Below are 16,016 nucleotides of genomic sequence, written 5' to 3'. Positions count from 1 at the left end.
AATCATGTCATCTAAGATCAGAATGAAGACAAAGATTGTCACTTTGTCTTCATTTTGTCACAGATGCATGTGTAGTGAGGTTACTCATCTGTCATCTCCTTATGGACTGTGGACTATTTCTAGCCAGTGGAGATCAGAAATCTGAAAATGTCAACGTTAGTTGTCCTTGCCTTTGGCTTCCTTGGTTATTAGTAACTCTAAACAGGAGCACCATTTTCTCTCTTTCTGTGTTTCTCCTCAGAACTAGCAGGGAGGTGCCAGTGGCCTTTTTACATTGTTTGATGCTGACTGGTAAAGTAATAGGTTTCTAGATTTAGACAATTCAAACTAAATAAATGGTCACATTTGAAGACTGGATACCTTTTCGGTGCTCTCTACTCTTTTTAAGGCTCATATATGACTGGCAATACTATTTATGTAATGTGTGTGCTCAGTAGCTCAGCTATGTTCTGCTCTTTGCGACCCCCTGGATTGTAGGCTGCCAGGCCCCTCATTTTCCATGCAAGAGTACTGGAGTGGGTTGCCATTTTCTTCTCCAGGGGATCTTACTGATCCAGGGATTGAACCCTACTCTCTTGCATCTCCTGCATTGGCAGGCAGATTCTTCACCACTAGAGCCACCTGTTGTTTTGTTTATGTAATAGAAGCCCTCTTTTATGTGTAAGTGATCAGCAAATTCTAGGATAAACTCTCCTGTTTTGTTAAATATTTAACCCTACCAAAAAAAAAAAAAACCTACATGTATCTATATAATCTGTTGTGGCATATGTTATTGTTATATTTCAGTCTCTAGGAAAATTATATGAGCAGACCCCATTCCTCATCTGGTTCTAAAAATATCAGAAGTTTTGGTTTAAGAAAAAAAAATTACTAATAAAAGATTCATGGTGTTCAATATACTTTGACATGGATGGTATTCAGTATGTTAGAATAAATGACCATTTAATATGAGTAATTCAGCATGAAGGAAACTTGATTATCTCCCAAGCTATCAGTCAATTAGCTTCTGGTAACAATTGCCTGCCTTATTAGTACATATAATAGTGTCCAGGCAAAATCAACAGTTTAGATAAAACACACAAACCTATGGAAATTTGGAGATGAATACTTATTTTCCTGATAATTTATTATTAGTATTACTTCTTAATGTACATTTTTCTTCCAAGAAGCAAGCGTCTTTTAATTTTGTGGCTATAATCATGTGTACAGATGTGAGTTGGACCATTAAGAAGGCTGAGTACCTAAGAATTGATGCTTTCAAATTGTGGTGTTGGAGAAGACTCCTGAGAGTCCATTGGACTGCAAGGAGATCCAATCAGTCAATCCTAAAGGAAATCAACTCTGAATATTTACTGGAAGGACTGATGCTGAAGGTGAAACTCCAGTAATTTGGCCACCTGATGTGAAGAGACATTTCACTGGAAAAGATCTTGATGCTAGGAAAGATTGGGGGCAGGATGAGATGGTTGGATGGCATCATCAACTCAATGCACATGAGTTTGAGCAAACTCTGGGAGATAGTGAAGGGCAGGGAAATTTGGCGTGCTGCAGTCCATGGAGTTGCAAAGAATTGGAAACAACTTAGTGACTAAACAAATAAATGGAATGTATATTTTGCAGAAATTGGGGCATGGAGTTAAAAAAAAAGAAAAGAAAAAACATGACTGCTGCACTTGCCAGAATGCTTATAACAGTTGCTGCATCCTGTGCCCATCTCTGTGGCGGCAGCATGAGGCAGGACCTCATACCAAGTCCTCAGAAATGGGCTAGTTTCTAATCTGGACCTCCAAACAGCATGTTTTCAATAACTCCTCTAACACCCCTGGGATTCAATGTCCTTGCAAATAAAATAAGGAGAACTACTTTTTAAAAAACTGTTGTGACATAATGAATCATCAGAATATGGTCTCCTCTTGTGAATACATGTTTTATGGTCATGAGGCAATCAGATAATGTATATTTCTAGTGTTAGATGGTTATATCTGAAGAAGCTTTGCCATCATTATTTAAGTGCGTCCCTCTTTGTCCAATTAATTTCCATTTCACATCTTGGTTACATACTCTTAACTCGAACAATGCAAACAGTTTGATTGTATCTTTATATGTGTATCTGATTAACTTCAAATATATAGAGCACACGCAAATACTGAGGCTACATAGGTGTCTTACTGCTGCTGCTATTTATTTATTTATGGATGTGCTGGGTCTTTGTTGCCACACAGGCTTTTCTCTAGTGGTGGTGAGCAGAGGCTACTCTTTAAGTGCAGTGCATGGGCTTCTCATTGTGGTGGTTTCTCTTGTTGCAGAGCACAGACTCTAAGTCACGTGAGCTTAAGTAGTTGCAGCTCCTGGGCTCTAGCGCACAGGCCAATAGTTGCGGCTCAAGGGCTCAGTTGCTTTTCAGCACGTGGGATCTCCCTGGACCAGGGATTGAACTGGTGTCCCTTGCATTGCAAGGCAGATTCTTAACCACTGGAGCACCAGGGAAGCCCCTGTTGTTGTGTTTAATGGAGATTTGTGAGGGGTACTTTCAGGGCTAGATTATAAACTACCTATGGGAGGCAACTTGTCTTATTGAGCTCTCTATCCCAAGCAGCAAGCATGAAGCTGGTCATATATCAGGTGCTCAGCGTATGTTTGGGCTGCAGTAGGGGCCATGAGTAGCTCTAAGGGTAGGAAATAGCCATGGTAGGTTTTGTGTAAAGTCAATGTCAACTGTGGGCATCTTTGAGGACTGAGATGCATCTTCTTATTCTCCATAATACTTTTTGCAAGATATTCCAATGAATGTAAAGGATCAGGAATGGGGAGAGAGTTTATATAATAGTAAACATTATTGTCTGAGTAAATCAGAGACTTAGAAAAGGGCTTCACAGTTTCATTGACTAATCATAGCATCTTTTAGTTGGAACTGACTTTCTCCTCTTCTATTTTAATACTTCATTTTCACATAAAGTGAGAAAGTCTATTTTAAAATCACTTCAAAATTTCCTAACACAATCTGGAAGTTATTTTGGAGACGTGGCATTCCCAGAAGAATAAAGTTGATTGAGTAAATGCTAAATGAGTGTATTAAGGGAAGTGGATTGCTTTAAAGGCACTTAGGTGTCACCACCATTTTGAAATGATCATTACTTAGAGTTATAACTCACTTGTTTTACAAGTTAGGTTAATAAAGTGTGTAAAATATAAATCACTAATAAGACTATTTTGCATATCATTTAAAAGAGAGTTGATGACATGTTCAGACAGCGTCTGATAACTAATACTTATCTTCTTAGAGACTTTCAGTGACAAATACATTGTTAGGAGTTAGACGACATTTACCAAATTCAAAAAAATAGCTACTTTTCAGTCATCTCCTAGGACTGTTAAGGAATAAGGCCAGATCACTGGAAACACCATGTAAAAGACATATCGCAGTGCTCATCATTAAAGAGTCTACAAATAGCAAATGCTGGAGAAAAGGGAACCTTCCTACACTGTTGGTGAGAATGCAAATTGGTGCAGCCACAATGGAAAATTGTATGTAGTTTCTCAAGAAACAAAAGTAGAGTTGCCATCACTCCTGGGCATATATCCAGAGAAAACTATAATTTAAAAAAATATATGCACCCCAATGTTCATTTCAGCACTATTTACAATAGCCAAGACATGGAAACAACCTGAATGTCCATCAACAGATGAATGGATAAAGAAGATATGACATATACATAAGATGGAATACTATTTAGCCAATAAATAGAATGAAATAATGTCATCTGCAGCAACACAGATGGGCCAAGAGACTATCATATTAAGGGAAGTTAAGTCAGAAAGAAAAATATATTAATATATTATACCATATAATATCACTTATGTGTGGAATGTATAATATGACACAACTGAACTTATTTATGAAATAGACTCACAGACACAGGGACTTGTGATTATCAAGGGGAAGAGGGGATGGGGGATGCACTGGGAGTTTTGGATTAGCAGATGCAAACTATTATATATAGAATGGATAAACAACAAGGTCCTACTGTATAGTGCAAGAAGCTATATTCATACCCTGTGATACACCAATGGAAAATAATATGAAAAAGAATGTATATATATATATACATATATATGCATATCATATATATGTATGTATAACTGAATATATGTATGTATAACTGAATCACTTTGCTATACAGCAGAAATTAATACTCTAAGTCAACTATGCTTCAAAACAAAAGATATACCCCAGCAGTCTGATCCCAAAAGACTTGAGACTTTCTGAACTCTGTATGAACTTTAGCAGTGATGGATCTCTCTAGTTGCACACCAGAGTTACTGGGAGAACATTACAAAAATATTAACATACTGGGGCATTTATCACACCAAATCACAATCTTTCAGGGTGGAGATCAGGCACTAGTAATTTCCAAAGCTCCTAGGTTAATGTATAGCCAAGACTGAAGACCACTGATTTAGCTAGAACAAGAATAGCAAGTTCATGGCAACTAAGTGATCATTTTCCCTATTCCCTGATAGAAGACATTGTCAATATATCTAAACATTTATTCCTGCTGAAGCCAGATTCAGACTCGGAAAAGATTTTAACAGTGTTCTCCACATAAGCAGCCAGGCATGACAGTTGAAAGAGTGTGCCATCTCTGAGAAAGGTTTGTGCTAATTACTAGGTGCACAGAAGACATTAAATAGATATTTAGAGATTAATCAAAGACTGTCCCAAACATCCAATTAGCATACGCTCTTATACCTAGTTTGTTACTGACCTAGCCTCGGCTAGTGTCTATAAGCAGAAGACAAAGTATTCCTTTTTTGCCTTAAAAATTCATGGGCCTGCTCCAAAAGCAATTTGTGATCATGAAGTTTATTTTAAAATAATCTCTAACCTAAAGTACAATCCTATCCCAAATTTCTATTTTAAACAATTAAATCAGTAAAATAATTAAACCTGTGGTATTAGTAAATAAGTAGCCATTATATTTAATATTAATTTGTTAAAAGATATAGTTCAGCAAAAGAAAAGATGTGGGTTAAATAGAGGCTTTCCATACTACATATCTGATTTCTATGTAAGAATTACTGAGTTTACCAGAAGTTATGTCATTGTACAAACAGGGCCATTTTCTTCTGCCACAGGATGAGTTGTAGCACCTCAAAAGCACAAAAGTTATAGAAGCAATGTCTTCAAGGTTTTGTCCACTGAAGGGTTATCTGTATAAACTTGCTCATCCTTGCACTTTGAAATCCTTAACCTCAGTTTTTCCGAAGTTCTGCTGTTTCTCATTCTCAAAATAACAATTACCTCTTGTATGCAGTTGCATTTTGTACTTCCTTAATAACTTCTACATCAGTTATCAAAGTCTCCTTAATTGCCTGCAAGTACAGAGGAAGTTCACAAATGCTCTCATTAACTTTTGGAATAAGTTCACTAGTGTCTTCTTGATTGGCAGCCTTTATCAGACAATGTGGTCGGAACTCCTCAGCTTTTTCTATGAAGAGAGCCTTTGAGGAAACCCACAAGTCTTTGATTTAGAAGGGCTATTTAACTGCAATAAGGAATTTACTCTGCTTTATATGCCTGGAAGCATTCTTGAGACACTCTTCAGCACAAATCCAGACTGTGGATACACCTGTTTTTTGAGATCAGGCAAATCTAAAGTTCTATAATTCACTTTAAGGTGTCAGATCCAAAGGAAGCATCTCTATCACATGTTTAAACACTGTATGATGTTAGCAGATGCGGAGAAGAACTTCAAATTCATTGCAGCCCTCCTGTTTTGGAATCCTAATAGTCTATAGCTGAAAGGATAACTGTAGTGCAGACTATCCTCAGGTGTCCCATGGCATCTCTTACCTCGTCCGCCACAGCATCACTTCGGAGAGAGAAATGTCTCCGGCCTTCACTGCCTTGACAGAGGCTCTGTCAAGCCCCTGCTGGTTTCCCATGGAACGTCAGCTACTGAATTCAGAGAATACTATTTCACCTGCACCTACTTAGAAAGAAGTAGCGGGGTGATTTGACATAGGGAAAAGGTACTTGACGTTGTTTGCCAGTGAGGAGAATGTCATAGTGAAGTCGTCCTCGGGGAATCTGTTCTCTACAGGTTGCTGGAGAGATGCTGAAAGGAGATTTGAGCAGTTTGTTAAAGATCTGAAGAGCTCTGCTTCCAGCTGTGCTCCTGTTACTCACAATCTGGAAATCTATGTCCAAATCCCATGTAAAAATAGTTCATATAGGACCTGTACATTACTGCTCTTCTTTCTTTGCTTGTTTCCACTAAACAGTCATATGCATATACCAACACAATTATTACCATTTTTTCATATTGCATCTACTATTTTAAAGGAAATATTTTAATTTATTACTTAAAAAAATATTTTATTTATTTATTTATTTGGCTGCACCAGATCTTAGTTGTGGCATGTGGGAATCTAGTTCCCTAACCAGGGTTTGGCCTTATTTTAAAGAGAAGTTGAGCAATATGTATGAAATGCTCCTATATATATTTCAAATCTATAAATTAAATTATTCAAATAAACAGTGTTCTCAACATTCCACATCAAATGATAATATGATTCACTGGGGATATGCATAGCATTCTTTTAAAATAAGTGAAATAAAGTAAATCATTCATTTTATTCTTTCTCCATTTTTTTCTGATTGATTTGATATTAAAAAAAATACTTACAGGATATCACTTTTTGTTTATATAGCTAAAATACAGCAGACTCAGGCACATGTTACAGCAACTTCATCAAGCCAGTGAGAAAAAATTGTATTGGATACCTCAAGTGTTTAGCATTACTATTCTTCTTTTAACAGAACTCTTTAGTTCATCAATATGAGCAATTTATATATTTGAGTGAAATGCCTAAATTGCATTTCCATCCATGCTACTGTGCTCCATGTTTCTCTTCTGTCCTTTCTAACCTTAGTACACCCAGATAGAAGGAAACCTGTTTTGAACTTTGTCAGAACAAGCAGGTATCTGCCATCCCTCCTAGCAGGTATAAGCAATCACCTCTTCTCATTATTCACTGCATGAAGGTGGTTGTCACAACCCACATAGGACTGAGGAGAGGGTGTGACATTTGATGCACTGACACCTTCCACACAGCCAAACATTCTTATATGGATCAAACTGTGAATTAGGGCAGCATCCCTTCCTGAACACCAGATGGCATGATCTTAAAATGTTCTCTGAGCAATTATTTTTGAGGACAGTGTAAGTCTAAATGAAGGAAATGTCTCACATGTTCGTTTTATTCTTGGTTGTTGTTGTTTAGTTGCTAAGTCATGTCCAATTCTGTGACCCCATAGACTGTAGCTCTCCAGGCTCCTCTGTCCATGGGATTTCCCAGGCAATAATACTGCAGTGGGTTGCCATTTCCTTCTCCAGGGGAGCTTCACAACCCAGGGATAGAACCCTCATCTCCTGTGTATCCTGCACTGCTGGTGGATTCTTTACTGCTGAGCTACCAGGGAAGCTCTTTTATCTTGGTTCAGTTCAGTTCAGTCACTCAGTCGTGTCCAACTCTTTGCGACCCCATGAACCGCAGCAAACCAGGCCTCCCTGTCCATCACCAACTCCCGGAGTTCACTCAAACTCCTGTCCATTGAGTTGGTGATGCTATCCAACTGACTTGGTAGCACCGTATAAATGACAGTAATGCATAAAATATATAAATAATAAGAATCTATTGTATAGCATAGGGAGCTCTATTCAGTGCTTTATAGTGACCTACATGGGAAGGAAATCCGAAAAAGAGGGCATATATGTACACCTGTAGCTGATTTACTTTGTGGTACAGTAGAAATTAACAAAACATTGTAAAGCAAGTACATTCCAATAAAAACTTTTAAAATGACAGAAGTCCTGATAATCCAAAGCATTTAGAAATCTTTTTTACTCATCCTCCCTCATTTTAATATTTATATGAGAAACATCAATGGTGTCTCCATCAGTGACACTATATTCCGTGTTAAGAAAACGTGTTATAAAAAATATAGAACTCATAAATTTGAATGACTATATTGCCAAGAAATTTGTTTTCTTAAGGTTTAATCTTAATCTTTTTATAGCAAATCTCCCACACACTTTTTTTTCATATAACTTGAGTAATGAAAACTTACTGTGTAACTTCTCAGGAAGATAAATAAATTGAATAATATACTGTGGTCAGAAGGTTTTTTTGCTGTTTAAGATGTGGGGAGAGTTAATTGAAAGATTTACTAATTTTTCTACAAATACTGGATGACATCACTATTTCTACTTTTTTTCACCATTTTTATTTTGATTGAATTTTGATTGTCCATATTTCTTTCAGATATAGGTGTCGAAAATTGTAGTCAACCATTTACTTATGTTAGGAGCATAAGTACCCTAAACATTTAGAAGAAAGTGTTTTTCTTCTTGAGATAGGTGTCTTAACTCTGATTTTCATGTTGGCTTCTTGGCTGATTCTAATAAACAGATCTAGAGAGTCCATTCACATATAGATAACTTCATTGTTGTCCCACGGTACCTGCAGGGGATTGATTTCAGGACCACTACTCTCAGGAGAAAGGAGGACCAAATGCTAATTCTTTGATTATAGTTCCCAACCTCATTCTCTCACGACAGGAAATGTAGATGAAGAGTGATGAATTGGGAGTCTTGGTCCAAGAATTTGTTTTGCGCTGCCTTCAAATGTAAGCAGCTCTGGGAGTACATTTTGTTGGTCAAGTTGGCAATCATCAGATGACTACAGATGAGTGACTTAAATACAGTTGCATAATTTATTTAAAATTTGATTCCTTGAAGACCGAGTTTATTCAGTGATAAAGGCAAGCCATAACCAAAAGGATCTAAATCACCGTGTTCACAAGCTCACTGGTGTGTGAGGCTTTAAGAACATAAAGCCCAGGCTGATGTTGTCACAAGCTGATCTGCCTCAGATTTTGAGTGTCAGTGACTCACCTCACTTATCATTTACATCATGTCCACAGTGCACCAAGAAAGGTTACCAGGCGGACTCCCAATGTCACTGAGGGGACCGATACAGCTACTTATTCCTTCTTCTCCAGCTCTTGGTTTCATACAGCTGGGTTTTTTTTTTTTTTGCTTCAATCATCTGCAGTACACCCACTCACAGCAATTAATTATCTTTGGCTCCTTTGAAATTACACTCCAATCAAGTAAATATAAAAAGACAGAGTGTTACAAAAAATAATTCTTATCTGGTCCTCTCATCAGGTTCCAATTGAGTAAACAAAATATGATTTGCTTCTTGGACATGAGTTTAGCAGACATGGAGTCAGGCTGGCTCCAGGCTATTCTGATAAATGTCCTGCTCTCTTTCCGGGATTTTATGATGTCACATGATGATCTTTCAATTAATTGTTCCCCAAGCATATTGTGGCACAGCCATTGTGTAGGCCAGATGCATGATTCTACTTTTTTTAAAAAATGTGTCTGCCTCTGAGGTCATGTGACCTTATAGATTCATCTCGTTCTCAGGAACATTGCAAAATCCCAGCCAAAAAATAGCTTAAGGAAACTTTAAAGCAGCATCATATTTTCAGAATTTTAAAGACTGTGATAGGCAAAAAAAAGGAGCTATATAGCTTTGTTTATGACAGAACAAATACCCAGAAATGTAGGTGCTATGCTTCATGCATTTTAATGTTGGATTTTATTATACTGGTAACATTTTTATCATAAGACTGATAAAAATGTGAACTATTTTCTACACCTGAGAAATGACAACCAAACTGAAATGTCAGAATGAACTGGATTCTACCATTAACATTAATGTAATAATACCACCATTAGTATTTAACAATTAACAATTTATAATGCCTTTATCTTCATATTATTGGAACTTAGGTTAAGTGACTTGCCTCAGGTCACACAGACCGCAAATCTAGAGTCACAAACAGAATAGAGCTTAGAATAGAGCTTTGATTTTAGGGTTTTTCTTAATGTGCTACCCAATTTCCCAAGTTAGTTATAATAATCCAAACAACCGGAAAGTTGGGCCTGTCATCTTTTGCCATAATTTTTTTATGTGCCATCTTTTAGCACATAATTGTGCTCCTGTAGCCACAATTACTGTAAACACAGTGTGGTGTACCCCAAACACAATCACACCCAGCAGGCTGGAACTGGGGTTGTCCACAGAAACCAACTAATCTGACCCTATCAGAGCAGAAATGGTTATAGATTGTTTTGCAAATAACCCAGATTATTATTATTTTTAATTCTGACTGATGTGAAAGGGGGATTAATTAACTCACGTAATAGAGAAATCCAAGGAGCAGATTCAGACATGGTTGGACCCAAGAATTCAAAACATGTCATCAGGATCCAGTCTCTTTTTCCTCCATTTCTAATCTCTAGCTTTCTTGGCACCTCTAGGTTTTATACCTTCACAACATCAAACACGCACTCCAGAAAGTGAATAGGTTCAAATTTGACCTACCTGTGTTTATAATGAACCTCAAACTGATCACTGAATCACATACGGGTTTGTGGGTGCAGCCTACTCCCAAACATGAAAAGAGAGCGCACAAGGGGTGGACTGCTAAAGAACAAAGTGTGTTGTTAACAAGAAAGACAAGTGACTGTTGTGTTGGGAAAAGTAAGCCCCAAAATCTATAGTCAAGAAGTTAAGAAGGAGCAGGAACTAGTGACTGAGTTAGAACCAGAATTTCACACTGGTTTTCTCTCCCTCACAGCCTCTATGAAGAATATTACAAGGTTGGAAGTCCCCAAATTATCACTTATATTGCCATTTTCCTTGGGATGCAGAAAATGAAGGAAAATTGATGGTCTACAGGACTGGCTATGTAGTGAAAGATTGTGGATATAGTACGGATTGTGAGTTGTAAAATTGTAAATTAGCTTGAACTAGATTTAACTCACAGAGGGAACCTTCTTCAGTTTACCCTTCTGATAACACTGACCTTCCTATAATGTAAGAGTTACAGCTTTCCTTAGATGACAGATTCTTTCCAGAGGGTTAGGGATTAGCATAACTTTTCTTCAAGCTTGCCTTGGCTTTCTACTGTCTGCCTTGAACCAATAAATTAAGAACGGCTGTGGCAAGGAAAATCCAATCCTTCTTTCCTTGTCACACTCAGGACTGAGACTCTGACATCTGTCCACCACCCCCCAAACACACACACTCACAGTATTTGAGTCTCGGTTTTTCTGTTTCACGTGCTTGTCTTCTGCAGAAGTCACCTGTCAAACTGCATGGTGGCAGAGGAAGTGATTGACTTTATTACTCTTTCCTGGCAGCTGCCTGTGTTTTATTTCCTTTGGGGGCCAGGAAAGAGATTCATTCTCATCCTATGTTCTTGGCCTCTCATGTCTGAGTATGAGGGGAGGGCAGAGGGAAGCAGGGAGTAGGATATGTCATTCTGTTATCAAGGGAGTTTAGGAATACTCCAAAGCCTGCTCCAAATTCTGATTGCTCCCAAACCCATGAAACTAAAAGTCTTAGTCGCTTGGCTGTGTCTGACTCTTTGTGACTCCATGGACTATAGCCCACCAAGCTCATCTGTCCATTGAATTCTCCAGGTAAGAATACTGGAGTGGGTAGCCATTCCCATCTCCAGGGCATGTTCCTGATCCAGGGATTGGGCCCAAGTCTCCCGTGTTGCAGGCAGATTCTTTACCATCTGAGCCACAAGGGAAGCCCCCCAAACCCATGGTGGCCTTGTATTAGCATTGTGGAGCTCCTCGTTAGCCTCTCTATTTCAAATTCTATCCATGGAAGATCTGTTATGAATCAGCTTTACTTAGATTTTTAAGCTAGTTTTCCCCCAAAAGCTTTGCTTACAAGATGGTTCCAGGGTTCTAGTGTATCTCTGGTTGGAAGTAAATTGTCAGCAATAAAGTTCAGGTATTTCATATTTGGTTGTAAAAATCTAAAAAAGAAAGCAGGCAGCTTTGACTTATTTGATCAGAGGATCCAAGTCATCAGTCCTGGGGTCACTGGAAAATCATGAAAGTTAAATGTGGAGTCAGAATCCTGGCATTTTTCATTTGATGCCTTGCTTTTTACAGTGACCAAAAGAACATAATTGTTTTGTGCCATATTATATATAACAAAAAGGTTCACAGCAGTATTTTTCACATTTTTCCTGAACTTTGGCACTTCCCCACTGAGAGATAGAATCTCTTTCTCCCTTCTCTAAAAGCCAGATGTCTCTTGTGACATGTCAATGAATAGAAGTGACAATGAAGCAGGTCATTAAAGGCAAGACTGCTTTCTCCTGGATTTCTTCCCTGGAACACGCACTCTTAGTATCCAGACAGACACCATTTTGTGATGCTGCCCGAGCAACACAAAGAGTCCATGTGTAAGAGTTTCCACCATAGTCCTAGCCAGGTTCTCACTGATCAACCAGTGTCAACACCAGACATGTAAGCAACTTTCCCAGCCTTTGCATCATCCCAGATGAAGCCAAGTGGAGCAAAGCCTAGTGCCTACCAAGCTTCCCAGATGGCTCATAGTGAACAAGTGTTGTTGTTCTAGTTTCTAAGTTTGGGGCAATCAATAACTGAGACTAGGTTTAGCTGATTTTTCAGAAAAACAATGAAGGGATGTTATGCTCAGTGTCACAAATTTGGAATTGATATCTAGGGGAATATACTAAACTCTTTTATCAGTAGTAAGTTTGGCATATTGCCGGGAGCCAGCGTGAGGAATTCCACCCGTGACAAGGTCATGCGGCAAGAGCTCTGATGGCAAGGCTAATCAGACCTCAGGTTTTCCCCCTGGAATTTCCTGAGCATCCACTCCCCCAAAAAATAAGAATCTGCCTGCTTTTCCACTCTTCTGATATTCTCTGGAAAAACTCAATTCAGGGCTTTAGTCTTCTGCATTTGAAAGAGTGTTTCAATCCAAAAACCCCTCTGATGGCTTTCTAGCCTGCCTGCAGGACTGCATGTGATTGTTTGAGGCCTCCTGACCACAGGAGGCACAGGAAGCTTAAAACATCCTCGGAATGTAGGGGCTTCCGAAGAGTCAAAATCATTAGAATAGGACTGATTAAAGGTTTCATTTATTGAGCCAATACTTGCTGCCAAATTTTCGTATCCTTTATTTTTAGATATAGTTGGTATATAGAAAAACAAGTAGTAGACCTGGTATTAGCAACATTAGATCTTTGAGTTAAGTATCTTCTTTGTTATAACCCACTGCACCTTTGTTCTATAGAGATGTAACTTTAATGCTTTAAGAAGATGCAGATGAAAGAAAAACACTTCAGGGGAAACGAAATTAACATTCATTAAGGAAGAGAGCCAAAAAGTGTTAACAAGCCTCTTGGCCAGAAGAAAATGTAAATCACCTGAGACCTTTTGTATACAAAAAGATGTACAGAAAGAGTCTGGGCTGCGAACATTACATAATTCTGTATTACCCATTGATCTCTAAGTATAATCAAAAGTATAAAAGGCCTTGAAGGACAATAGAAGGAGAGCCAGTCGCTGGACTGGTTTCCCCCGTGTCTTCTCTTTACTCTAATTTCAGGCTGAATTCCCATCTGGGGCGTGGAGGCTCACTATGTCTACTTACTTGTCCTGACTTTTAAGATCCATAAGAGAGAGAGCCCAAGGCGGGGCACTCTCCGATATTCAAACAGGCACTGGTGGCCTAACGTAGATAGTGCAAGCTCCTTGTCTGGAACTTTATTGGTTTTCCACGTAACCCAAGTTAATCAGCCTCTTCTTGCCACTTAATTCTCCTACTACACTATTTCTTCCTAATCGAATCTTATATTTCTTATATCAATCAATAAATAAGTTTTTCTCATGCCAATGCCGTCCACCCTTCGAATTCCCTGGATCCACTGGGGCTGGACCCCGGCAGCATATTTTCCTCCCTCCTCCTCTCCCCACCTCACTTTCCCTGTCTTTCCCTTTCTTTATTTCCTTCCTTCCTCCCTCCCCACTCCTTTCTTCCCCCACCCTCCTTTCTTCCACCCTGCCTCTGTCCTGCTTTCCTTCCCTTTCTTTCTTTCTTCCTTCCTTCTCTCTTTCCTCATCTGTCAGGATGTCCTCTCCCCTCCTTTTTTAAAAAAAACAAAACAAAACAAAAAACAGACATAACAGGAAGCAGACATCATCAAAGCTCCATTTCCTCTTTGGTGTGAATAGGGATCTTGGTTGGGACCTAAGTGGTCTAACAGAGTTAAAAAGCCGTCTTGAAGATATATTATACAATGGGGTTATTTTGTAATATTTTACAACAGGAGTAAATAAATAATTTGGTTCACAAAAAAGTGACTTTTTCCCCTCAGCTTATTTACCTATAGAGTTTATTGCTATTCCATCTTCCTCTGATATTTTTTTTAACTTTGTAAGATGTGCATTACTGTGGAATCTCCAAAAAGGATTATCTGGAACAGTTTTCAAAAGCATGAAAATGAATCTGTAGGACCAACTACATTTATCCACCCATTCATGAATCCATCCCTAAATACATATGTATTGAGTATCTACTATGTGCAAGGTACTTGGGAACCAAAGGAGAGATTACATAACCTGCCATTACAAATCTGTCAGTTTCATAAGAGAGACAGAAAAGTAAAAATATAAGCACAATGGTTGATCAATTGACACATGTTTATTAAGCTCCTAATGCTTTCCAAATATTTTGTCAGAGTCCGGTATTAACAACAGTAAAGAAGTAGATATAGCTTCTGTCCTATGGACCAGGAACTAGAATACAAAAGCAAATACTATAAATCCTTGACATATGACCCTTCAAGTTGTGACCTTTCAAAGATGCAAACATGCGTGTGAACCCGTTTGCAAGCTGTGGTACTGTAGTACTGTACTTTTTAAGGTACTTTTCTACAGATTAAAAATGTAATTTGTGTGTGTGTGTTTTAATGGATGTATTATTTGTATTATAATCTTATTACAGTACAGTACTATATAGCCAATTGTGTTAGTTGTGTACCTAGGCTAACTTTATTGGACTTACAAACGATTTGACTTATGAACATGCTCTTGGAAAGGAACTTGTACATACATAGGATACTCACTGTAACGACACCCCTGTAGAAGAAGCCAATCAAGGGTTCAGGGAAGGTGTCTCAAAGAAGTGAAGCAATTGTTATTCAGTGACTAAGTCGTGTCCAACTCTTTGCAATCCTGTGGACTGCAGCACGCCAGGCTTCCCTATCTTTCACTATCTTCTGGAGTTTGCTCAAACTCATGTCCATTAATTTGGTGATGCCATCCAACCGGTATATTCTCTTTTGCCCCTTTTCCTCCTGCCTTCAGTCTTTCCCAGCATCATGGTCTTTTCCAGTGAGTTGGCTCTTCGCATCAGATGGCCAAAGTATTGGAGCTTCAACTTCAGCCTCAGTCCTTCCAATGAATATTCAGGGTTGATTTCCTTTAGTGAAGTGAAGTATAGACTGAAATTTGGAGTCAGTGTGGTGAAGGCAAATGTGGGAAGATCACACAAGTTACAGAGGAGAGCAAGTGTGAAGATTCAGAGGTAAGGGAAAAAATGGCAAACACGTTTGAGAAACCAAAAGCAGTTCATCATGTGTGAGGCGAAGGGGATGGTGGGAAAGAAATCTGGAGACTTATATGTAGGGCCCAATTGTGAGAGGGAAACCATCCAAGGGATGACGCACCATGTGAATAATGCAACACCTGCATGGAAACCCTTCTGGCTGCAGATGTCTCAACATGGAGGAAACCTAGAATCAGGGCCTCGTGAAGTGGCCACAGGGACAATCTTGACCAGAGATGATCATGGCTTGAATGAGGATGTTAGCAACAAGACTGGATAAAAGTGGAGATTTTTAAAATTTGGAGATATAATATTCAAGGCATGTTTATTGACAGATTAAATATCAGGGATGAGAACTATGAAAGAGAATAAGCTTCAGGTTTCTAGACAGCACAGCTGGGTTGGTCTTGGTTCCACAAAATGAGAGGAAGGCCTTTCTTAGGAGGGACTTTGGATCTGAGAATAAGATTGTGGGTGCAGTTTGGGTC

This window comes from Capra hircus, chromosome 22 (assembly GCF_001704415.2).
Source record: "Capra hircus breed San Clemente chromosome 22, ASM170441v1, whole genome shotgun sequence".
In the NCBI taxonomy this organism is placed as follows: domain Eukaryota; kingdom Metazoa; phylum Chordata; class Mammalia; order Artiodactyla; family Bovidae; genus Capra; species Capra hircus.
The sequence above is the reverse complement of the archived record's forward strand: the minus strand, read 5'-3'. Positions refer to the sequence as shown.